Source organism: Aptenodytes patagonicus, chromosome Z, assembly GCF_965638725.1.
Source record: "Aptenodytes patagonicus chromosome Z, bAptPat1.pri.cur, whole genome shotgun sequence".
NCBI classification, from domain to species: domain Eukaryota; kingdom Metazoa; phylum Chordata; class Aves; order Sphenisciformes; family Spheniscidae; genus Aptenodytes; species Aptenodytes patagonicus.
The window spans coordinates 50,384,055-50,411,278 of NC_134982.1; the positions used below are offsets into that span (position 1 = coordinate 50,384,055).

The following is a 27,224-nucleotide window of genomic DNA, read 5'->3' on the forward strand; positions in this document are numbered from 1 at the left end:
AAAATTACACCAGGTGTCAGTTTTCGGCCATTCAGGAGAAAAGCAGGTCTGTATCATACACATCTCCCACCAATAGATGGGACCACCCTCTAGAATCACTCGGGCTGAGTGCAGAGAAAAGCCACCTGCACCCACGAAAACAAACAGCAGCCCCAAAAGCCAAATCAAAACCAAGAAAAGCCTGCTGCAGCGAACTCTTTCTGAAGGACCTACCACCTCCAGGCCAAATGCTGCTCTCCTGCCAGCACCCATCCTGCACTCGCTGCGCCCTGACCCGCAGCACCATTTACTCAGTCATGACATTTTTCAGGAGAAAATCCCTTCTCAACAAAGGTGGACTTCAAGAGAGAGACCTGATTCTTGGTCTGCACCATGGTCTCACTTACTGTAAAAACCTTCACCATTCTGCACTCTACATCCTCAGCTCTTATTTTGTCTGCTATCTGCTCATCTCCCCAGATATAAATATATATGTATATGCTTTTTTTTTTAATAGTAGGAGGGGAAAAGTAAGTTCAACATGTCAAGCCTCAGACAGCACTACATGCCTAGCCACCACAAAGCAACCCAAAGTGACAAAGGTTCATTTCTCTTGACCCACCTCATTTTTGTTAGTGTGACAGTTCTTTCTTTTCCTGACAGAATTCAACAAAAAACCTGACTAAGAATTAATAGGTACCCTTAGACCTCGACCAAAGTAATGAAACATTCCAACAGATTTAAAAAAAATAAATCTGTTAATTAAACATAAGGTAAGTTTCTACTTAAAGTCTTAGCTTCTCAAAATGCTCAAATTCCCCTCCCCTTTTGTTTTTTCTGCTCCTCATTACACAAAGCATTAGTGTCATTAAAATGTAATGGCATCCTTTCAATATTTAATAGATTCTTGTTATTAAGGAAAACAGAACTTTTAAAAGCATAAAAGATTATTCTGATGTCTCCTAAAAGGCAGATTTTATTCTTGGTTTGCCTTTTGTTTTGCACATATTTGCAAACACCACCCTACTGATTTTGGATTTTTGTGAAGTGAGTTTCATCCATTTATTCAAGCAAGCTTCAGTGATGCTGATAATCAAGGTACAGTAAAATTTAAAAAGAGCAAAAACAGAAAAAGTGTATACTAGTTATGCAAGACCTACCCTAAGTTTTAATAAAAAACAAAAGCATCAGCATGATTTGATAGCAATAACCAGAAAACCTAGTGATACCTTCCAGAGCACAACCACAACTGAGGTCTGTCCCTGTCCCCACCCCACCCCCCATTTATTCTTCTAACTTCAGCATGGCTGTTCTTTGGGACAAAAATACTGATATTCAACTGCCATTTACTTATATAAACACAGATTATTCTGTATGCTGTAATACAGATCACTTCAAAGTCTGACGTCTTCAAAATAGATCTCAAGATTCAAACTACAGTTTTGCACACTCACCATGTAAACAAAGCAGCCGCCTGTTCAGCTACAATTTACACAATACACCTATCAAAGGGTTGTTTCATTAATTCTTCGTATTTCAGCTGTATGGCAATAGAAAACATACAGTATCTATATACAACGTACCAAGAAAAAAAAAGGACAGCTTCCCCGTAGTTTGTATCACAACAACACTGAGGCACTTGCTCAGGCATTGCAGGGACTACACCTATGTGTGTGCGCCTGAGCACCCTCAAGCTGGACCAAGGCTATGACAGAAATTAAGACGACTAGTCAGAGAAAGAGATCCCTCTCCAATGTACACATAAACATAAGACTTTTTACAATTAATCTCCACATAGGCAATATGACTCACAGACAGTTTAAGAAATCTCAATCTGCTGAGTAATTCAAACAGCTTCATTGTTAGTTATGATGTAATGAAATCTGTCAATCAACAGTGACAACACTATATAAACCTCTCTCATTTGGAGCCTAGATTACAGCATTTTGCAAGTTAAGACAATTATTTTCTGCTGCTAGTAAATTATTCCCTATTGTGACAACTAATTTACTTGATAAAGAACCTTTAAATGAGCTTTTAACTTACGCTGCTTTACAAAATATCTAAAAAATAATTTCTTACCTGCAACCCAAGCTGCATGGCTGTTCTCACAGCTCTCTCACAAAGACCGTAGCAAAAGGTTGCCTTGAGCAGTAGGCAATGGCCTGAATTTTGTCATCAAGTAATGAGCCTGCCACAAAAGTAATGACCGCATGGCAGCAGCCTGCTGGATATAAATCCTTTTGCTGCTTAAAACTAGATTTTGGATCAATATTAAAACAAAAAACAAAACAAAAAAAACAATACTATCTGAAAAGAGTAGCAAGAATAAAAAAGCATCTGTGTTGGTCTCACTAACTACACAGCAGGATGCAAATTAGCACTAAGTTGTTTTATATTTAAGCAAGTGTAAAAATAAGAACATGAAACACAGAACACTTGGCCCTGTGCAGTGTCAGCCACAAGCACTAAATGCCTCACCATGCAAATGGTAAAAGCTTTCTAAAGAAAGCCCAATACTTAGAAGCAGCAAAATAAACGTTACATGTTTTGCGAGCGCCCCCCTCCCTCTCCAGCCCTGCTCACCCTTTTCTCCCCTAAGGCTTCAGTTCTTGGTTAACATCTCTTTGGCTGAAAATAATTGCCTGCCTCCGAAAGGCATCTTGGACAGTGTCACTCGTTAATCAGCAGGAGGACAAGCTGAGTGATGTGAGGCATTTCCACCTTCTCCCTGGAGTAATCGCACTGTCTCCACAAGACAGTACTGCAACATCAAGAACTAAAACGACTTTAAATGTGGTGCTTTCCCCTAATGAGAACCATATTCCAATAAGGTCGCCCTCCAAAAGCCCACTTCACAGTGTTACACCAGCTGCCCATTAGGACTTAGCTTATCGATACAGCTATCGGCAAGGATCAATCAGTGCAGCCTGCATACAAACCTCAGGGAAAATCCATTTGTAGAAATGAACTCACAATGCTTTTGGTACACTTAGATACATATATGCAAGCAATAATTAATTGTGTTATCTTGAAGTTTTTATCACAGTGTGAACAGGGTAACAAGCAGCAGTAGATTTGCAAGTTCTCACGCCCTGGCAGAGGAAGGATACCAGTAAAATTACACTAGATTTACAAAATGGGATGAATTTACCTCTCTGCAGAAGTATCTTAGAAAATAAAACTATATATCTATTTGTCAATAAATTGGAGAGATGGAGAGAAAAAACATACTTGTGGGCTTTGCTAATACACTTGCAGTGGGTAGACCAAGAAGGAAATGCGTGAATCAGAGCAACACAAGTTTCAGCTTTCAACAGATCAGTAACACATGCTGTAGTTTCACTTGAGAACAAAACATCAGCATCTAGAAATTGCACAGGTGTGTTTCATCAAAACAAGTCACCTTCTCTTACCCGCATCACACATTTACTTGAAAAAGAAAATCTAGACACGATCCTCACCGTCCTCAACCTCAAAGAGCCACCAAAATCATCTTTGCTGTAAGGACACTTAAACCCCATAATTGTTTATTTTTACCCATTCTTCTTATTCAGTTTTCCATCCTTCCCAACTCTGCCTCCTTGCTAGTTACCCGCTCCTAAGTTTGACACCAAGCCAGAGCTCAGACCCGTGGCAGACTCCCGTATTCCCTGCCCCACACCCATTTCATTTTGCAGCTTATTCAATAAATGAACAGCTACTGCCCCCTTTTCCTCCCCCATGCGTTTGAGAGCCACATTTGCAGCAAGACTTATAGGAAATCATTTTGGGATACAACAGCCAAAGGCACAGATCAACGACCTGATGCAGCAGGACCGCACAAGTAGTCTTTAACCTGCTCTTCCAAATTCTGCTTTTCCTCCTTCCATGAGGCTCACTTTCTTCTTGTTTCAAATTATGCTGTAAACGTCCCAAGGATGGGACCATGTCTCCCATACATGTTTATACAATAAACTCTTAACACACCAAAGCTCTGCTTGGGGCCCTTGAATGCCACCAGAATACAACAGCCCTGGTTGTACCACCAATTACATGAGTCTAGCCGCTTCAGATTTTTGCAGGAAATGGAAATCATTAATTGAGAAAATGACAAACACTGTCCTTTCCCAAACCGCAAGTCCCTCCTCTCCACACAAAGGGAACTACCTAATTTGGTTATATTAGACAGCATTTAATTGTTGGGATGAAAGTTTCAGGAGCCTTCATATCCTTCTCCACAACCTCTCAAAGATTCAGTTAAATTTCAGCTTGTTTTCTTCTCTGTTCCCTGAACATTTTTAAAAGCTCACATTTTCGTCAACTATAGAAGATTAAACTGCTTTTGGTCCATCCCATATCACAACCACACAGAAACCTTTAAACCTCTTCACGCAAACTTTGAAAAGCAAGTGTAACTAAGTATTAGAAGTAAAGCAAGGAGTTTTGAAAATTAAGAAAGCAATCCTTGCTTTGGGAGATCTGAAATAAGAAGTGCTTTATATCCTTAAAATGATCACAGGCATGTTAGGAAACTTAAGAAGTGGAAAAAACATGGCAGCAATGTAAGTAGATGCAAAAAGCTTGACTACAAGTAGGTTTTGCTGAGTGCTTAAAACATTCAAGTTGAGAAGCAAATAAACTGCTGTTATTTCAGTAGACAGAGCTGAGACAGGGAAGGGGAAGTGCTACTGAAAAGCCCACATTTTTAACAGTTTCCTGTTCACACTAGAACACTTCCTTGATTAATCAATGTATTGCTTTATGATGCACATCTACATGACCCCTGTGTACCAAGATACCTGTTAACACAACACGCATTAAAGCTCACAAACATGTTTTTGACTCTGCAGATGGCCACAAGAAGCGTAAAACTTCACTACTGATCTTCACTGCTATCATGGTTTCTTCCCCTTTACCAATTTCAGAGCTAGGCTGTTCCACACGACCCTCAGAGATGCAAAAGCCTGAGTAGTTGACCTCAGGCTCTGGACCAGATTGCTCTGTCCTCCTGCCAAAGAGCTAAGCAGGGGGTTACTTGCCAAAGTCCAGAAGCATTCCACAGCCGCTGCAGCAAACACTCGGCTGTTTCAGTGAAGTCCAATTTTCACCTGCCACAAAGCCCGATCCCAGAACAAGCACGAGTACATCACTCCTGTGAGTAGCCCACTGGCTGACAGCTGGGCTAACGAGACAGAGCCTCTGCTGAATTCTGCGTTTTGCTGTGCATTTTATGAAAGTGAACAGCTTTCACCCTCCCACTCCCTCCCTCTGCCACAAACCCAAGCACTGAAAGTAATATAAATACAAGGTTTTGAAGGATTGTTGCAGAAGCTTTACCAATCATAACAAAGCCCCAGAAAAGACAATCATTACACTTCTGGTAAAGCTGCTGGTGCTGTGCTAGATATTGCATGCCCTGCCTCTTTTTCTACACACTTAACCCTTTGGCAGGCGTCCCACTGTTGGTTCAGCATGATGAGTCTGGAAAATCTGTGCCAATGTGGCTATCTGTAGCACATGATTTGCAAAAAGAACAGATGGCTATGTGTAAGTTGTTGTACATGATAGCATTAGGAATTTTAGGCAGCCAAAAAGCAAAGTTTATGTACAATTCTTCTTTGTCCTAGGTGTTAGAAATGCGAGACACATGACCTGATTTACATAACCTACATATACTAGTCACTAAAAATTAACTAAAATATCAACTTTGCTCTACCCATGTAAATATCTAAACGGTTTGATATTCAGTTTAGATTAAAACAATTTCTAAGCAGTTTGATATTAAAATTTAGACTAAAGTGGTTTTCATTTTAATGAAGCTTGAATGCTAAGTCCTATGGAATATAATTGTCTTTAAAAGCAAAGTATCAACTATGTTTTTATCAAATGCTTTGAAGTAAGGGAAATGAAACATCAAGAATTAAAACTAAACTGAATTTTAGCTACAGCTTTTCTCTTTGAGTGAAAAGAAATAATCATCTGGGTTTATTACAGTTTTGGCCTTCACATTCTTATACTCAGGGTGACTCAGGAAACAATAAAGTTGCTTGTTCCAGTACAGGCAGTTCCCACCTGACATTGTTCTGGCTCACAACAGTACAAATAGTTCCATCAACACATTTTCAAAAAATGACTTGCTGAAATAAACACAATGGCTCAAAACTCTGTATGTTTCCTCTTTGAATGCTGAAATCGGTAGGCATCATTATCATCAGTATCTCAGCAATAGAACTTTTTTCTTGCTTCCCATAAGAATCTTAACGTATGCCAGTATTAGATAGTATGGCCTATAAAATGCCTATGGCTTTACTGTCAATATTTGATTAATTTTAACGCTAAGCAAAGGTTCCTCTTTCTGTGAAGAGAGGGAACACTCACAGGTGGCAATGTGTGAAGAAGAAAGTAACAACATATTGCCTGGATAACTAAATATAGCATCTTGGCTGGATAACTAACATCTCAGTATTAATACCACATTTATAGTTTTAAAGTGTATAAAGTCTTAAAACTCAAGGCTTGAACATCTTGAACTCATGTAATCGCAGAGGACTTTCAACACTGCAAGAAGCGTCTCAAAAAAAGCCTACTGAAGTCATTTGATCACATCTGACGAACTTTTGAAGTCACTGCAGCAATTGCAACCCTACCTGGACATCTAAACAAACGTGTTCACAGTGCTACTGGCTGTAGTGAAAGTACTACATTAAAAATCCACACTGCTCTTTTTAGTGAAGCCATTAAAACATTTTTCAGAAGCCAACATAAAACCCTGCAAATTCTGAACAAAGGCTACAATATTATCTCCTGCGTACATATCTATTCCAGCTGAGCTTTATCCAGACAGACACTTCAGGATCTAGATGAACCGATCACCAAGACTCCCCAATCATCATGGTCTGAACACACAAGTTCAGAGCTGCTGCAACACCTTTCCAGCTGGAGGTGCACGTTCAGATCATCAGGGTCTGTCCCACTTCTTGTGTACCCATCTTCAAACTCCAACATGCACTTTCAAGATCTTTAATTTTTGACAACTCAGTTCCCCACCTCTACGCATCTCTATCTGCCTTTTAGGAAGTTTCAAATTATATTATTTACCTGGAGCTTGCTTGTTATTATTCTCTCAGCAATGAAACAGGACAAAAACCCTCACAAAGCTCCTAAACAAGTTTTCAGGACCCTGAAATAGCAGTTAAAATCTTAGTTGTAAGCGATACAGAAGCAAGCTATCAAACAAGGTTTTCTTTCCTCAAGCACTGATCCAATCCACTCTCCGCACCGTATGACAGGTATGGGAGTGCTCTCCCTCCCCATCACAGGAGCTGATGAAAACCACATGGTTTTCCTTCTCTGGTAAGTAACCACTAGAACAAAAACACCTTAGAAAGGGGGTTTGTGACTTTGGCGTTTCACTGAGAGCATTCTTCCACCCGAAGACAAATGACAGCCCTCTTCATGGGTGTACCTGGATACACTCGCATAATGTCTTGTATTCAGGTGGTAAGGCAACTTGATCCAGTAGTTGCTTCAGCCTTAAAATGCAGTTTAACTCTGGTTAAAAACAAAAGTTGCCAAAACAACACCTCATACCTCAGCAATCGAAAAGGAGCTCAGCCAAAGAAATCCTTACTTTTAAGGATCTGAAAGCATACTAACTGAGACACCTCTCTGGACCCGATCCCCAACTAGGGCCAAGGCACTTCTGTTTTCAGCCTCGTGAGCGTGTGTCTGTCTGAGAGAAGTGCCTTGCAAAACACCACCACTACTAACTCCAGAGATTTCATTCTCAGACAGGTCTTTATTTTGTCCACATTCATATTCTGGTGCACATTTTTCAGTTAACTTAGGAAACTTTTAGAGCTTTCTTTCCTTTCCAGATTGCTAGTGGGTCAACCTGAGTTGTTACATCCCCCCATACCAAATCACCATTCTTTTTCAAAACACTAATCAGTTTGCTTCGAGAGTAGACTTCTACCAGCAGGTAAGGCCAGCTTCATCACTGACCTGCCACCAGCGCAGGCCATTAGCTGAGCCCACAAACGCCCTCAGAGGGTTTGAGTATGCCACCCCACTACAGAGCTCCTCCCCAAACCTAGCCCTTTGGGGATGCTGCCATTCAAGGGACCAGGATTACCCAGCAAGTGCCCTGATGCCTGTACAAGTCTTCAACCCCTTCTCCTCACAACCTGCGAGCAGTAACCATGCTCCTCTCATTACAGAGCTCTTCCACCTACACATCTCCAGAACAGAAACAACAAGGATTAATCAAGAACTTTCACAAAAAGCCACCTGAGCTGTAGAATGGCTGATAGTATGTAAAAAAATTAAGAATGGGTAGTTATTTTAAAGGTACGAAAAGTGGACTAAGGAACTCAGACAAGAAGAAAAGAAGAGGGGGGTGGGGAAATCACTCTGAAGGCAGCATCTTCTAAGTTTGTAGAACATAAAAACACAGCTCACAGTTCTCTTAACACTAGTAACACCTGTGCATTTACAATCCTTGTAAATGAGCCAACTCATTTCATGATGACATCACTGTTATAAAACGTGCACTGGATCACAAACATTTCAATATACTAAAAGGAAGCATACAAAATGCAACACAAGAATATATAATGTCAAGCTGTCCACACTTGTACATGCACATTTCAACACAGAGGACACGTTGGGCTGTTTCCTGAGGCTGGGCTGTATGGCTTTCACCCTCTGACTATTCAAAAAGAAAAAAAAAAATTTACTAATCCCAAACCCCACCTTTCTGATTCATGAAAATGGTGGGAAATGCTGTAACTATGCCAAGTCCACTTGACACATAGCCTGAACATCAGGATGACCTCTGTATGGTCCTGCTTTTCAAAAGCCTATTTAGATCCCAAGCAGGCAACATGTCACCAGAAAAGTTATTTCTCTTATTTCACAGGATAGCCAGAAGTACTTACTCATATCACAACAGCTACTGAAAAATCACTCCCAGCCCAAAACTGCATGGATTAGTAACAGCATCAACATCCATAGCTAGCCCGGATGAAAAAAAAAAAAAAAAAAAAATTTCACAATGACCTTTCATTTTTCCTCCAAGTTTTCTTTTCCTTTCTGTCTCTTCTATAATGGAGGACATCCTTATAAATATCCCAGTATCACAAACTTTCCAGTCATGTTTGCATAGTCATTATGAACTTTCCACAGTAACCAACCAGGTCTTTCAGTACTAAAAACTTTCTCGAGGAATGTTAAGGGCTTGTACCAGAGCAGCATGAAGGCTGCTCCGCAGTTCCAGCAGAAGCAGCACATGAGGCTACTAACAACCATACAGTGTGCTCAGCCTTAGAAATTCGGATGGAACAATACATCTGTAGCAGTATAATTCTCTGTTTTGGCAACCGTAGCCAGCCCTGTCCATTTAAACTACCAATCACCAGCTGTTAGACTTAGCAGGATCTATACACCTCTTCCTTTGGAAAGAAAAGAAGTGATGGTGAAATGCTGAAGCATGCAGTCCCAGTAAAACAGCCCTTTACACTTGCGATGTTCTCTCACCAAGCCAGTCGTACCACTTCTGCCCTCACCTACAGTCAGTACTGATTAGTACAAAGCAAAGCCAAATTTCAGCTGCCCAAAGTAAAGGCGTAGAAGAAACACAGCTTTATTTCATCCCTCTTCAGAGCTCCCACTGTGGTAGTCCTGAAATTACAGCTCAACTTTTGGTAGCATAACCATGAAATCCACTAGCTTATTCAGTACTTCCTCCATCTCCACAAGGATGATTCAAAAAGAGTGGCAGGTGGCAAAAATAAAAGAAGTAGGAAAAAAAACCCCCAAGATTAAAAAGAAAGCAGAAAAATATAATGGAAAATCATTCAATTTGCTTCCAAAATTCCACTGCTTTTCAGCAGTGAGAAACTCCCAGAAAGCGTAACATGCCGCACCTGAGCATTAGACATGAGAATACCTGACCTGAATGGAGAGCATTTCTTTCACAGCACTGCTATCTGGCCACCGTAGCATGAAGTAAAATACTTTAAAGAACATGCACGTGGGGGAGAGAAAGGAGGGATGGGAAGATGCACCAAGCATAAACATGCCCTTCCACACAGTTTGCAAGCCAACAGCAAACCTCAGTTTCTGCAGGAACAGCTTGCTCTCCCCACTAGCAAAAGGCTTTTGTGTAACAGCCATTATACCGCTTAAGAGACTATAATTTAGGGTATATCTCACATTCCTCCTCTTTAAAAATAAATTTTATTCAGCACAGAATTAGTTTTTTTCCTCAAACCCTTTTATCAGAGACACAAATCTCCTTGCATAATAGACTTAAAGTATAATTTTGATATAAAATACACTGATGTAAATAAATAGGAATTAAATTGGTGGAGTGACGTCAGTGCAGCTATGATCAAAGTCAGATAGCTATCTCCAGAACATCACATTTACCCCGAAATGTCATCTCAAAGTCTACCAAATGGGGAAGGGACAGCTGCGTTCCTTATAAAACCTCCACACTCCAAGGAATGTAAATAAGGGATATTGTTAAAATGAAAGACCTAGTTAAAGCTTTACATTTGTAACGTTTAAAAGGTTTTCTCCTCCTTTCTGTATCTTTAATCAAAGGTTATAAATGTTTAAGTGATGTCAGTTGCCATGGAAATACACAGGCCAAGATCTCTCAGTGGGAACCTCAAAGCTCCCTTCACTACCGAGCGCTGTGTAATGACAGGGTCAAATTAACACCTTTGACTCCCAAAGCCCATTTATTGCACAGAAATTAGCACAGCTGACTCCATTCACCTTCCACAGACAAACATTAACTACTCCTGCTCAACTGATTTTCTGCTGCACTCACCCCTTCCCCTGGACGCGCTCCCAGACCTATTTCAGCAACATCCTTCATACAGCGGCAAATTGGTCTTCAACGTGTACAACCTTCTCAGCAAACACTAAGCAGAAACCAGAGAGTGCAAAGGCCATCAGATGCTTCACCTGATCAAAAGCATCATTTCATAATCTGTTGAGAAATTTCGTTTTCCAAAGCAATTGACATAATAAATCTGCATCCTATTCCAGATGATGAAGGCACAGCTATGAAGAAAAACAGAGGCAGGCATGCAGCGACAGGAACTGAACTCTCATAAAAGCCAACAATTAAATTAGACAACAGAAGACGGGCTCTGAATAATGGTCAGTTTTTCCCCTGGTGGCTGTCAGGACTAAAGCAGGAAAAAGTTCTTAAAAACCTCAGTGGAATTCCTGAATATCAGCATGTACCATTTGATGCACAATCAATTTATGCACATAGGAGGCCCATTTCAGGGAAGATGCAAGCACAGCCTTTTTTTTTTTCTTTTTAAAAATCAATTCCAAATAGGCAAATTCAACCACTGGAGTGTTTCCTTATCAGAATCTTAATTCTGTGAGCAAATACTAATTTTAGCTTTAAAATACACACATTTAATTCACACAGCCATATGTGTTTGTATGAAATAGATTTATGTCACACACCCTCTGCCACTGCAATAATAAATCCCTTGAACACACAAAATACGAGATTCAAGATACACGTATTTATTTGCGTATTTGAAGACAACACTATTTCAGTAGTATCTAGCCTTACTGAAAATAGCTAGTCAAATATTTTAAACAATTAATATGCTGTGAATGTATACATATGGGTTGGGGTTTTATTTATTTAATTATTTGGGGAGATTGAACTGTACAGAGAGGAAAGCTCTTAAGCCTATGAAAAGGTCTGTCTTACATACTTACCATAAAATTCCTCACAACTAAATCCTGTGCAAAAGCAAAACGAAAAGGCCATTATATGTCTCACTTACCTAGCAGATAATCAGGATGACCTTTCAAGGCAGTTTATCAATTTCCCTGACACTTGGTGTAAAAACTTTGTCAGATTCAACTGAAGTAAACTTATTTCAACAGGGCCAGGCATCTGAATACGTAACTGCAGATATTTAACAACCCCAATAATTTCAAGAAGAAAAAGGCAGCCATTCTCTCATCTAAATGTATCTAGATTTTAACAGGTAAAAAAAAAAATGTAATTCTTACTCCTGAGCAAAAGACAGATACTTTTTAGTGGCTTCATGGATTTTTTTTGATTCTTGGCGGCGGGGGAGGGGGGAATATTAGTTCTGTCAAAGGAATTTATTTTCTTTGCACCTACAGTTCTGTTGGACAACTAATTTTCTGACAAATGGACCCTTCAGATAGGGTACATCTGCAGCCAAATATGGAAGGGGATCTGTGTGCACATACATATGCATCACTAGCAAATCCTTAGTAATTACGCAATTGCTGAGTGAAAACAGGAATGCATAATTTCTTGCCTCTGGCTGTTTTACGTACTTTTTGTTAAAAGAAACAACAGAAGTGTGGGAGAGGAAAAAAGCTTTGAGCACAACATTGCTCTGGCAGACTTCTATATGCAAAATGACAAATTAAAGCATTACTGCCCAAGCATTACTGCCCTGTTACTACGGCAACTATTTTTCAATTTTTTTATTTTGTTTTTTGAGCCGTCAGGACACTATGCTCGTGCAAGGCCCCTGTTCTGCAGGTAAACCTCTTCAGGCATATCCCCAACCTCCACCCACACAAACCTGCTAGCAAGGTCAGGGCCCTGACTACTAACTTCTGCGTGTAGAACACTCCTCTGTTTGTAAATGCTTTGCAGATCATTCTTACCATACTCAAATTAAATACAGATTTACACACAGAAATATCTCACGGCCCACACTACAACGTCTGGCAAGAATTACAGAGCCTACCAAGAACATCCAAGATGGGACTTACAGGGAAGGGTGATAAATATTTTATTAGGTTAGGTTGAGAAAAGGTTGATTGTCCAAAAGCCTGTCTATATTCCCATCACTTCCCCAATTATATCAGTTGGTCCAATGAAAGGTATAGCCTCTTTCCACAAACTCTGTCTTCCTTATGTCCTCTGGTGAGCGAGAAGAATCTCATCTGGTTTCACTGAACAGCGTTAACAACTGGGATTTTACTTCTAAAATGTGATTTAATAAATGGCTTCTGAATAAATTCAAGCATTACTGGATGAGGTAAAAGCACAGAGAAAGGTATCTGTAAAATACTGTATCAATACTTAAAAGTCATTACAACTCCAGAACATACCAGTGTTACCCACGTGCACGTGACAGTCCCAAACGCCACAAGGCATAGCAGGCTTATGCTTTCCTACTGTCACAAGAGACAACTTGCAAACTGGGAAGTTACAATAATGCATTTTACAGAGATAAATTACCAAATTTAGCACGTCCTCACGCAAACTTTGACCAACCTATTTTACACTAAACAATGTAAAAGACAGCTAGCTCCTTCTGAAGTATTTCAAACTTGAGAGTTTAACTACAACAATCCTAAGCAAAGCCAAGCGCAACCTCAACAACCTGATTTAAGACATAAATTCATAGTGCACTTTGTTTAAAAGTAAGTCTGCATTGTTCCATTCTCCCCAAAACACATCAAATTTAGACTGAGAGAGAATTCAAATACAAATCCAAGAACTTTCACATCTCTGGGTCTCTTCCCTACATCCTGCATTGTTTTTCCAGAAACAAACAACCATAACACATTATCTCTTTCAGTGGAAATGAGAGCAGACATTCTTTAAAAAAAACACACTCCACTTTTCTATGCATCTCTTTGTATATACAATGACAAAGTTCATAAAGCATCATTTGTTTATAAAAAAAAAAAAAACAAACAAGCACAACCCAGCATATACATATAAAAAACAATCGTTTGGGGCAAGGAGAATGCCTGCTTTATATTGGGGGAAGGAGGTAAAACTCAGCAGAAACACAGTTAAAGCCTGCCCTTGAAAACTACTCTTGAACGAAGCAAGAACTATAATCACGTTTCATGCATTTTTCCCCCTTTTCCTCCCTCTCTGGCATTTGCAATGCATGCAAATCTGTCCAGACCCAGCAGGTCATATTCAAGCACAGGAGAACACCAGCCTCCCCACCCTGTCTCACCTCACTGCAGTTGCGTTAGACCTGCTTTAACTTCCAGACACCAGTTGGTCTCTCTTGCATACCAGCAAAGAGCTAATAAAGTTTGCAGAAGTTTCTACTCTCCTGCCTGCTTTCCCAGCAGAAACGCCTGTCTCCATAAATTTTCCCCTGCTTTGCATATCCTCTTCTGTCTCCCAGCTCAGTTGAGTCATCAGATCCATTAAGGACATCACAATTTCCCAGTCTGCTAATTCCACACATTTCATATGTGCTCAGTCATGTACCCATCTGCTCAGCATGCACAATCGTGCACAGGAACATACAAATCAAGCTCCTCGCAATGCATGATCACCTGTTCTCCCCTCAAGCCCATGCCGTACCACAGCACCAAAAGCATTCTTCAGAGAGAGGGAACAAGTGAAATGTAACCTGCCTGTCCTTGCAGTAAGGCCAACAGGTACTAATTTTGCAGCACAGTGTTCAATCCTCTTTGGTCTGCCCCATATATAGGCTAATACTAATTTTTTAAGAGGATCAATGCAGAAAATGCCTGGTAGATTATGAGTTTACTGCTGTACATGAACACAGAGAAAAAGAAATAGGTAGAAGAGGAGGAAAAGACAGGAAAACGGGTATTATTTCTAGATTACTAACAAACTTGTTCTAAATTTGATACATGGGCTTAACTTTATTTACTGTCCTTACAAAAGTTCCTTATCTACTCACATCCATAGTCCCAGTTTTTATTAATTTGCCATCCGGTCTCTCTCGCCCTCAGGCACTGTAAGAACATACTCTTGAAGTAAAGTCTGCCGTTTGGTGCTTTAAAACACTTACTTGTCAAAAATCTGAGTCGCAGTACTACAAACAACATGCATGCCCCCTCATTTTTCAAAAAAGTCTTTTCTTTCTTCTCCCTCCATCCCATCATAAAAAAACGCTAATAGTACCAGAAATAAGTTTCTTGTTATTTACTCATGCCATTTTCAGAAACGTGTTCACGTACCCAGAAGCTTGCTGTAGCACAGCTTGGCAAGGTGGGGAGCAGGAGGGAAAAGAGCGGCTCCTGGACAGCCAAGGTCAGCAGAAGTGGAGCGCAACACCCTTCTTACTGCAGGCACTAACCTCCCTCATAGTGAAGGCAGGCTGCAGCAATACCTGCAGCCGGAAAGCTGAGCAGCCCTTTGCATTCCTGGAACTTTACAGGTAGATAAAAGACAGAACATAAAAGCCTTTTGGCCAGAACACAATTAAATGCAAGACCTCGTTAATCCAGTTCTGGACAACAAGACCTGCAACTTCCCCATACAAGATGATGGCACACATTAGCCTGAAATCTGAGGTGCTACTTTTGGTTTGTAGCTGAACAGTTGTGGGAACACAAGAAGTTTTTCTCTCCTTTCATTAACTCATCCAAGAAACCAAGATGAAACCCTCATATCAGAGGGAAAAACAGTTAAAACACCTTCCACCCAGCCTGTTACAGCTACATCAATGCACAGTTGAGTTAACTCTGCAAATGGCAGCTGCAGCAAGCACCCTTTCAGCATTCACAGGCTCCTCTTGATACAGAACCAGTTGTGCGCCACACTGAAAAAGCAACTCTGCAGCCACTTCATCTTCCCACAACTCAAGACCCCGGTAAAACAAGTGGGACCTTCCTCACTCTTTTCGATACACTTCCACCTATCTGCCTAGACACTCAAGCACAAGACTATGCAAAGCCAGATGAAGAAGGCCTTATAAAATGCTGCTCTATCGTCAGAGAAGTGACCAGTTAGACAGAGGAGGGGGAAAGCTTCAGGTAAAGAAAAATCAAATAAAACAGCCAAAAGCACTTCCCAGATCCTTATTTATTATACAACCTCCCAACTGGCCACACCTTTCTTCAGCTAACTAAACACAGCACACAGCAGCTGAGTATTAGGCACAACAAAGAACACTCCAAAACTGTTTAATATTACCACAATAATGAAAATCTGAATTCTCATTTCAAACTTTCAGCACAGTAATTTATACACAAATCTAAAAAAAGGAACCTTTAAAGGGTAACTCAGGGAACTTCATGACCTGCTTTGCTGCTTCTTGTTGTCACCTTTAAGTCTCCATCCTTACTGTCACATGCTACCTGGAATATATTACTGTTTCATCGTTTTTCTAAAAGTAAATGATTGTGAAAAATTCTCTCAGTCATGTCTACAAGTAATTAAACCTCAGTTTAGTGGAAAGCATAGTAGATCAGCATCCATTAATGAGTAACACTTTCATGGTCATGCACTTTCAGAAACTATTTTTCAACTCATTTAAATCATAGAATAATATGAGTATTTACAAGATCCAACACCTGGAAGCACTGAAGGCTTACAAGAAATGTTGGTCAACCTTGGCAATTACATCTTTCCTGCCCTGGCACTACTCATTTCAAGTTATCTTTGCACAGCAAAAACTGGGACAAAGAACCTCATCCCTGAGCATTCATCGGAAATACTTTATTTTCTTATGATCTACAAAATTGCATCGACTGTGGCTTGAGATTCCATTTTTTCCAGAGAAAACAAAAACTCAAACAAAACATTTGAGGAGTTCAGGGATAACAAAATCTTGGAGCATTTCTATCATAGTTACTTCCACTTATTTAAGTAGGAGTCCCACTTTGGATCATCATCCTTAGAATCAAATTAAGGCACAACCATCTACCAATTTATCCAACACCTTTTGCAAACTAGGTGGCATATGCAAGTATTAGACCAAGTGATAGCAGCTCAGATCAAGAATTCATTTTGGCATGACTGAAAGAGACCTCCACTTACTTCACTGCAAGAAAACATCTAAGACAATGTATTTTAACATCATAACATTCATTCAACATGCACCCCTTAAGATGGCTGGGAAAGAGCGTGAAAGCACGCGGCAGAGCAAGCACAGTGCAGCCTCCAACTCCAGCCAAGTGGCCCTGGGCAGATTACAGATCCTCTCGAGAGGCCTCCAGGTCCTCCCCAGTAAGAGGTTGCACGAAGCGGGTAACTCTGAATCTCAGCTGCTCAGGAGCCAAGCCAGCAGGGGAAGCACCAGGGCATTCAGATCATCTCTCCTTCTTGCAGGACCTCTAAATCGTATAAAGCCACACACTTTTGGCAGGGCACAGCTGCATCCATGCGAGCAGGTTAACAAAAGGTTATCAAGCATTTAATGTAATAGCTGTTTATATTGGGGGAGGAGAGGGGACTGAGTCATAACACCAGCAAAGAGAGGGTAACACAGCACATTAAACGAAGTCTCCAGGCACACCGGTACTTACAGTGTCCAGAAAAATCTATGAATCGGTCTTACAGTTTTGAATAAATCCACTTACATCAAACACTGACATCAAATGCTTCACTCGCTGTGGAAGGAGCTACCACCCTCCCCACCAGCTATGATGCCTTTTGTTTCTTTAAAAAAAAAAAAAAAACAAAACAGCTATAGACCTATTTTGGTAGGTATGACTGCAAGCAGCTTTTGTCAGCAGACTCTGTAGCAAACCCTGACCACCACAAAGTGTACACAGAATAATTGCTTTTTGGGGGTGCGGGATGAATTATTTGCTCTCTAGGCCAAGAAATCCCAGTAGAGACAGACTTCATCTGTCAACGCAGCACCACATTTGCAAAGCTTTCTTTTTTTTTCCCTTGATGAACATACACGTAGAAATCTATTCCCTTGCCACTCATTTACTTTCAGTGGAAAAGAGCCGCCTGCACCTCATCTCTGCTAACTGAAAGAATTATGAGTGCCCCTCCATAGCCTGCTCATCCCAGACAGCACACTGTACTCATACACTTCCCTGCACAGCAGGGAACATGGTACATACAGTGTTTCGCCCTACATGAGCTACGCGGTTCTCTCTCCTACAATGCCCCTTTCTAATCCAGTTTGTAAATGATACTCCCACTCCGGCACGGCCTCCACATATGCCATCCGCACAGCCGCGCAGGCAGCAGGGCTTCCTTTAGGTGCACTTGCATAACTGCCTAAGCTCGTACTCTTTCTAATAAAAGAAGTCATTAAACAGTTCTCTAACACAACCTGGTATAGGTATCCAAAAGGGAGTATGAGATCAGTAGCTATTTCTGAGCCTGATGGTCATAAAGCAGTCAACAGCCTACAGCTAATTACTGTTGGAATTTTAATTTTTAAAAAAGAGGCTTTACTACTACATTGATTTCCAGAGCCTACTGGAAATACTTGGGTGTCATAGACTTAAAAGTAATGTTTCGCATTTTTCAGCTGAAGTATCTCCTTGAAAGAGGTAGGCGATAATAAAGACAGGAGGCAAGAGGAAGGCAAGAAAATGTTTCCGCATGAAACCAGAAAGCAGACATGAAAATGCCCTTCAACCTGCAGATCCACCAGGTTCCCTCCCACACCAGGGCAGGAACAAGCTCCTGTTCCCCTCCCTGCTAATGGCAGTCACATAATAGGAACGAGCTGCAACAATGAAGTTACAATCACTGCATTCATCCATGCGCTCCTTCTCCCTTAAACACCGGTGCCGCGTGGTTTCGTATACGCAGAAAACACCGCCAAGCAGCCCACACCTCCACAAAGCAGTAGAGAAGACAACCCCTTATAGTTAGCTGGAGGGCAGACAGGAATAGACAGCAAACTCCTATGTCACTTTACCCATCCCTTACAAACTCAGCACCTCTGTGCAGACCTGATTTAAACTCTCCTGACAGCTGAAAAATAAACCAGCATGTAATAGGTCTTCAAAACATATGCAGGCAGTTTCCCGACAGCAAGCACCCAGTACAGCGTCCTGCTATTCACTGAGTAAGGGACCGCGGTTCCCAGCAGACAGCAGCCTTCCCTGCAGCGCCCAGACACATTAATGGCAACCCGGGCTGGCACTTGGAAACGACCGGGCCACTTCCCGGCTGGGCGAAAACGCCTCGCATCCGCATTCACCATCCCCGGGAGGTGCCCCCGGCCCCCGCCCAGCCCCGCCGCCGCGGCAGGTGCAACCAGGACCGGCAGCGGGGGCCCGGGCGCTGGCCCGTCGCCCCAGGACGCACCAGCGGGAGCCGCCGCGGGCGGCGGGCAGGCAGGGAGCTGCCGCCGGAGTCAGCGGGGCTTGGGGGTGGTGGGAGAAAAAGCACATTTATAAACCTGCCAGCCCTCGCTCATTTGCTGCGGGAGGCTCCTCCTCCCCGCCCCACTCCGCTCCGGCCGCGCCGCCGGCGGGGGCTGCCAGCGCCCGCCCCGGGTCACACCTCGCCGCCGCCCGCGCCCCCTGCCCGGAGCCGGCGGGCGGGCTCGGCCCCGCCGGGCGGGAGGTCCCGCTCCGTAGGTGCGCCGACACCGCCCGCCCACCCGCCCGGCCCCCCGCCGCGGTGCTGACCCAAGCCCGGCAGCCCCCGCACCCACCGCAGCGGCAGGAGGTACGGCGGGCACAGCCAGACGCTCGCCCCAGCGGCGGCCGCTCTGCCTCCCGGCCGCCCTGCCTCTGCCTCTGCCTCCGCCTCCACCGCCAGCGCCGCCGCCGCCGCCGCCGCCGCCTCCTCCTCCTCCTCCTCCTCCTCCTCCTCCTCCTCCTCCTCCTCCTCCCCCCGCCGCCGCCGCCACCTCCGCCACCTCTTTCCCCGGCCCCGGGCGGCGCGCAGGCTGCCCCGCCGGGCGCTCCTACCTGTGGGGCTCTGCTGGCAGTCCCTTCGCCCCGACCCCCGCCCGCCTCGGCGCCTTCCCCGCGGCAGGCTGGGCCGACGCAGCCCCCTCCTCCCCGCGCCGGCGGGGGCAGGGCGGCGGCGGGAGGAGGAGTTGGTGCCCGTGTGTAACAAGTTTGGGTTGCCCCGCAGTATGGCGGCCGAGGGCCGGCGCGGGGCGGGCGTGCTGGGCTGCGGTGCCCGCCCGGAGCGGGGCCGCAGCCGCACGGCGCCGGGGGGCGGGCCCGGCCCTCGATCTCCGGGGGGGGCCCGGGGCGGCTGCCCCCGCACTGGCGGGGGTCGGCCGGGGGGCTGCTCCGCCCTCTTTTCAATAAACTCTCTTACGTTTTCCTCCCCCTACCCCAGCGCAACCCCCGTTAACGGCAGCATCCCGGCCGGAGAGGCCAGAGGGGGCAACAGTTTGATGATGCCCACTCGATGACGCCCCTAGTAATGGTACCAGCAAATCGGCTCCTCCCTAACGATTTAGGGCCGTGTGGCTTGAAAAGGTTTTGAGGCACGTTGCCGAAAGCAGATGCGATGCCCCCGCAGTTTAATCAGGCCGTGCAACAGCCAGCTCGCCTCCTCGCACCTAGTGCTCCTTGTCACGTTCCCATTCCCCTGCCCCGGCTCCTGCTCCGTCTCCTCTCGGGCAGGATGGATCCGCTCGCTGCAGACCGCAGCGCAAATCGCATCCGGGATGCAGCCTCTTGGCATCACAGAAATACGAATGATTTATACTAAAAGCAAACGTTACTGGAATTACCGTACCTTAAAGCGTAGGCCTGTGTAGGTGACTGCTTGGTAATATTAAAGGAGGAGCAGCTCGGCGTAAAGAAGAAAATAGGTCAGTGACTGCACAGATCTCACCCAGGATGCTTCTGCTGAGTCACTGATGAGTTATTGATTACCGTCATGTCCGTGCACGCCTGTGGTGACTGTTCTGATGAATGACATGAACCAACACATGGATGACAGGGGGTTTTTTATTGCTGTGGAACAGGTGATACACAATATCATTTGATTGCTATAGCTCGGTTAACAGGAGTCATTTAAGCAAGACTGAACAAAATACTTAGTTTATCGGATGTTGGCATTTGCTTTACCGGCTGACCTTCTGATTCCAGCATTACACAATATGTATGTATACAATATTACACAATAACATGACAGTCAATTTCTAATATCTATAATTCACATTAGTTATAGCTGAGAAATACTGTCAACATGAAATTATTGAGGAAATAGAGCCTCTTAAAGACATAGAGTCATGATGATAACCTCAGATGAAGAAAGTTTACATGCAAGGCAAGTCCTGGCCACCTCGGTATTTCAGCGTACTTGAAACTGTAGGGTTTGAAGAAGGATATTAGTACAACCAGTGAACAGTTTGTTGCGTGGAAAACACTGCGAAATCCACTTCCCCTCATTACATTTTCAAAATGGTGATTTAACTTAGGCCGGCTTAACGTTGGGCCACCAGCGTCCATCACACCGTTAACATCAAACAGGGTCACCCACGATCAAAACGTTAGATCTGAGGCAAGGAGAAGCAAGTAGTCACACCCAGCTCTGGGAGGCAACAGCAACGGGGAGCAGGCGGAGCTGAGGACCCAGTGTCTGCCAGGAAGGGGGAGAACCACTTCTGACAATCTACCTGCGTCTGCCAGGAGCAGCAAAAAGGATCAAATGCTGAACCCATGCCGGAAAATCCCTAGTAGCACGATAAAAAATCCTTACCATATTTTATTTGGGGAATTGCTGTAATTTATACCAGCAGAAGAACAAGCTGCATCTCCTCTGGGACTGGCTGCTGGTATTAATATACCAATACACAAGACTTCAAGCATCTCCTGAGGGATACAGCAATGACATTATATTCCAAGGGAAGAAACAAAGGTGCTTTTTTAATCTCTTTTGCATTGTATGAATTCTAGGCTAGGGCAGTTCTTAGAATAGAGTAGGAAAATCACAGGGGTTTTGTCAAGTTTCCCCAGGGAGCCTATGGTCTGCACAAGCTTCCAAAAACCCAGAGCGGCACAAAGGAACAGGACCAAAGGCTAGCACCAAGACAAAATTTCCATTACTTCTGCTGTCTCTATCCAGGTGAGATTTCGTGACCTTTAAGAATTATATTGTTCATTTGTATAGCATAGTTTTCAATCTCCATTCTCAGTAAAACCTGTGGAGTATCGCAGACTGAAAGGTCAGAGGTAAAACAAGGAATTGATATTTGGATCTTGTCAAATAACAGATTCTCAGTCACATTTGGGATCTTCTTTCAAGTAAAATGTGTTACCAACAAGGATTTGTTGAGGAAAAGGAAATGCCCTAATAATAACAGTGTCGGGAACATATAGCAAGTAGCATAAATTGCACCACTGAAAATTCCTATCAGTTCCCATTATAAGTAACATCTTTCACAGGGTTTAAAAACAAATGGCCTCTGAGGCATGATGGACACAAACTTGGGAGGTTTTCCAAAGATCTATAACATTAGCCTGAATTGTATGTGAACTAGTGGTGTAGGGCTAAAGACACTGGTCCTTGCAGTAATTGTAACTGAATTTGTTTTGCTAAAAATTATTATCATCTCTCAAATACTACATGCCGCAGCAATGAGATCATATAATAAACAATTATTAATACATGTCCACAGCAGCTCCATGATGGGTATTCCAAAGATATGCATGAAACATACTTTTAAAAACCTCCATTATAAGCATAATAATCTTCGAAAGTACACATAATGCGTGCTGCAAAGTAATAATATGTAAAGACTGCACCAGTCATAATATACCTAGTTCAGAAATCATGTTGAGGGATGAATATACACATGCGTATTTTAAGCCTAGGCAAGCTGTATCAAATCTGTGCCAGGGGAAAAAAAAAAGGCAATTAAGCGAGAAAAAGTTAAAGAAAGCTATAACAACTGACTGTGCTCTTAAACCTGAAGTCCTTAATTAAACTCAGGAATAAATAAGCTGCAGGGTAGAAGATACTAGAGGAGAGTAGGGAATGAGAGGAAGACCGAAGCTGGCCTGGAAGCCAGGTCTGAGGCTGAGGGCAGATCAGTCCAAGAGTGAGTGAGTGAACAGGTGGTAGGTGTTTAGTAAGCCAGTGAAAAGGGCAGTGAACGTGCCCGGAGGTTTGCAGACCAATATGTAATGCAATGAATAGGTCAGTAGCAGAGTACATGAGAGAATGAATGGGTAAGAGGATAAAAGAATAAATAGTTGGGTTGAATGAATGTGACCATGTGAACAATTCTAAACAACATCAAAGTTTCAAGCTATACTGTTTTATTGCTATATTGTTATGATATTTTCAGATCATTTGCCATTGATACCAATCAGTGCTACAGGAAAACAACAGGCAGTCCTGAAAAAAAACCTTTTTCAACTAACAATCTTGGGAAAATAGCATGATAACAATACAGATTTTAAATGCACTTTACAGTCATGAAAATAAAAACAGGTTTGGAAACCTTAATATAGAAAAATAAGCACACAAAAGTCACTTAAAAGCACTGTCCAGTAAATTTACGTTGATTAACATTACTAAACTGCTAAAACTGGCATAGACCTAAAATGATTTGCAGAGTAGGAAAATACCATTAACTCTTTATCCTAGCTAGGAACATGCTACACAACAGCTCAAAGTGATTTGTGCAAGATGATACAGTAAGTCAGTGGCAGAACCACAGACAGATAAAACCTTGACCTTTTACTTCTGCATCTTCCCCATCAGGCAGAGAAAATGCACTGCCTTCGCTTTTGGAATTACAGAGGCAGTTGAACTAAATTATAATAGTCAAGGGGCGTTATCTCCTAACCCTGTCGGGTTTTTTTTGGCCTGAACACTTCCTATATCATTACGGATGAACATGGCAATTATGCAGAGGATACACTCCAAGTCTTTAAAACTGTCCCTGTATTTACCATGTGTCTGTTTGTATGTCTAAGACAGAAGGAGAGGGAGCTAAGCAGGTGCTGCACAGACATCTGCATTTAGATTATGTAGTGCAGAGGAAGTGCGTGGCTGGGTGACATGGGAGAGGAGGGTCTCTTTCTCCTCTTTCGATGGACCTAGTGGCCAAGAACCCCGTAAAGGCCACAGAGAATATTTTCCTTTTCTTTTATTTTTACTTCCTAATCTGGAATAACAGATTTAGTGGAGCTACACTGTAGGTTAGCATCTAACCAATGGACAAAAGAGTTATCTGTAGTCCAGTCTCCGTTAAATCTCACTGCAAAGCCTGTTGAAAAGTTTGCTAAAGGGATGAGGGACAGGGTGAATTTTAGGGCAAAAGTGGTAGGGATTCCTCCCATTCTGGTTGTGTGTAAGCATTCATATTTTACAATGAGAACTCACTAGGAAATTGCATTACTGACATGCTTTGCTCCTAGACAAAACAGCAACAACTCAAATAAATATTTTGTGTTAATAGTTTTGACTTATCAGTGTCCAAACTTGGAGCCCCTAATTCTTATTCAAACAGCTAAGTTACGTCCATGGGTACAAAATTAAGAATCTAACCACTCAAGTGGTCTTTTCATAGGAAGCTGGCATGGAAAGACGTAGGATCAACAGTCAATGAATGATAAATGCATGATAAAAGATACTTTATCCACTCTACATTGTGGAATAAGTGCATGGGCTAGTGGAGGATGCACGACATGTTTATTAATGAGGAAAATAATAAAAAAGGTGTCAGCAGTGCCTGCATCAAGGGACAAGGTCAATGAGGCAACATTAATAATGTAGTACATGAAGAATAATGAAGAAACTAAAACTCAATATATTGTTTTTCATCTATTTTGAAAATGCAATTACATTTCCAAAAAGATGAAAGTTAATGAAAATTTTTAAATGGCGTCATCACCAATCACAGGAATTATTTTCAATTACATGTTTTTCACACAAGTCAATATCAAACTATTGATGTGGGTAAGTATGAAACCAGAGGGGTAACAAAGGTGTTCTGTTGTTAATGCAGGAAAAGCAAATGTAGGGTTTGACAGTAATGGATCAAGACATTTATAAACTTCATACTAAACTTGCAGTCTTCCTGTGTGTAGGGTTCCTGTGTGAACCCTACATTTTTATTGCCTGCACTATTACAATACCTTATGACTTTTTCATATTTTCCACAATCGTGTTTATAGACTAGTAACTTCATATCACACCTCACAAATACAAATCCAGAAATGGAATTATAAGGGATTTGTCTAGTGACAAACTTGACTGTAAAAGTTAATAGCCACAGACCTGTCTCCTTTATGTAGTGAGTAAAGAGTTTGCCTTTTTATCATTCAGCATAGCATCTTAATCCAATTTCTTTCCACACATGCCAGTTCACTCAGAGAGGATCACAAGACTGGCAAGATTCTTTGACTTGTACCAATGCCTTAACTTCAGCTGAATTACCCAGCTAAAACCTGTAGACTCCAAGTTTGGACCTTGATAAGAGAAGAATATTAACTTTAAAAAATATATCTCATAGTTGCTGCTGTTCTTGTACTGGGCATCTGCCTCAACTAATGCACAAGCCAATTAATTCCTGTCAACACTCAGACAACCACGAACCCACGAAATGAGAAGTCAGCAATGGAAATACATTGTGAATAAAAGGTGAAGGCAGACTCTTCTCCTTGTGTGCCCTTTTCTTTCTTTCAGTGTTTTTTTGTGCTGGCATCCCTTGTCCTTCTCAGTCCAAAAGAATGCAAAAACCTGATATAACTTGCTGCTTGAACTAAGTTGCCCTAATAACCACCCCTTTGCTGAAGCTAAACCAGGTCATGGTTCCCCCACTGTGATGTTACAGGGACATTTCTTTCCTGCCCCACAGTAAGGTTTTACCTTTCCACTGGTTGCTCCTATTAGGTTTCTGTGATTTCATATGGAGAACAAAAGCAAAGGATCCAATTCCCTCACTATTATAAATTAAATAAAAGGACACACAGTACAGGAAAGGAAGGGATTTTCTAAGCTGATATGAGCAATTTGCAACTCACAAAACCCCCTTGGGAACGCAGCTCTGTGTTCCAGAGAATAACAAAAAGGCAAATAAAAGATAGGGTGGAAAGGACCAAGGGCAGTCTTTAACAAGAGACTTATAAAGACATAAAAGATCACTTTAAGCGTGCAGAAATTGGGAACATTTTATAGCTTTTCTATGCCTTGCATAACAATCTAAGCGAGTAGAAGTACACAATATCAAAATTCACATCTGTAACTCTCTGTCCCCCCAGAAAGACAACAAATGCAAACACTTACAGTTACTGCATTTAATGTCCGCTGAGCGGTCTGGCTATCTGCAAAAGATATCTTTTAGCTGTCTAAAACATCACCCCACTTAGAAGTTCTTTATTCACGCTTCTGCAGAACTTCCAGATCATACAGAGAAATTAAAAAAAAAAAAAAATTATGGAAGAAGAGGAAGCAAAAGTTTTATTGTAGAGCAAGTTGGGATTTTTTTTATATAAACCTGGAAATTCTCCATTGGTTAACATCAAAATCATTTGCAAGGAAACAGTTTCAGTTATTGTGATTAAATATTTATTTTGTGCTTAAAATTATCAAGGCATCTTTAGCCAAAAGTTTTTATCCTGAAGGACTTCTTATTTTGAAACTTTTTATTTTTGTTAATTAACACTGGAAAAAATCCTCCATTACAAATGAAGCAATTTGATTAACCATTTGTCTGGGAACAATTTACTGATTTTTTGTTTTTGAGTTGGTAACACTGCAAAATCAAGGAGACTTTTCTAGGGCAAGAATGGAGGTGTCCAAAATTCTTAGTAGTCTTCTGGGTAATGAATAACATTATCTATCATGAGTAACATGATAGATAGCAAATAATAAAAGTAGAAGTCTGTTGGTCACTCACATTTACATCTTATGATTTCATGACAGTGTGACACAACTACATGGCAAATTACATTAGAGATGCAGGGTATGGTCACCTAGCACGTTGCCATCCGTCAGCTGGGATGTGGTAACTAATATACCTGTGATGAGGCTGGCAAAACTGTTAGATAAAATCTGTTAGCTCTGATTTCGTTTCAACATTCTCCATCCCTTTTATATGACATTAAAGTGGTCTGTTACCCAAACAGCTGGTTCTCTCTTCCTTCTGCAGCTTTCTCCCGAAACCTCTTGCGTGCCAGCACGAACATCTGGGAGGCTGTATGGCAGCTCAGATCAAGGAACTGATCTGGCTGGAAACTTCCTTGGCTGAAAAAGTAGGTTGGTTTCCATATGGACCAGTCCTGTTACGCGGCGTGCTGCAGAGCTGCCGCAGCGTTGTTGCTGGCATGAAGGAGGATGTGGGAAGGAGCATGGGAAAGCTGTACTGCACCTTTGGGCTTATTTGCTGGACAAAAGTGGAACCGCTGCCTTAAACCTCATTACTGAGGCACCCTGACTCTTAAATTCAATCAGGCGCTCTTAGCTATAGCTACCTCAGGACTAACCCAGAAGGAGGGGTGACATAACATTTACTCTTTTTATTTCATTAATGTTTTAAATTTCTAATTATTTTAGGATAACGGAGGTAAGAAAAAGGCTAAGAAAAATGTCAACAAAG

The 27,224-nt window shown here is 42.2% G+C and overlaps 1 protein-coding gene across 6 annotated transcripts in view; it reads right to left on the reverse strand.

Moving 5' to 3' along the window:
• Positions 1-19,790, reverse strand: part of SEMA4D (semaphorin 4D) — a 102,399-nt gene extending 82,609 nt beyond the window's left edge. For 5 of the 6 annotated variants that reach the window (XM_076361570.1, XM_076361568.1, XM_076361569.1 and 2 more), the window contains exon 1: positions 19,618-19,790. The gene's annotated coding sequence lies outside the window, so the exon portion shown is untranslated. Of the gene's footprint in view, positions 1-19,006; positions 19,041-19,617 lie in introns of those variants that run through there. The other variant, XM_076361566.1, reaches the window with a different exon arrangement.
• Positions 19,791-27,224: the final 7,434 nt, after the last annotated feature.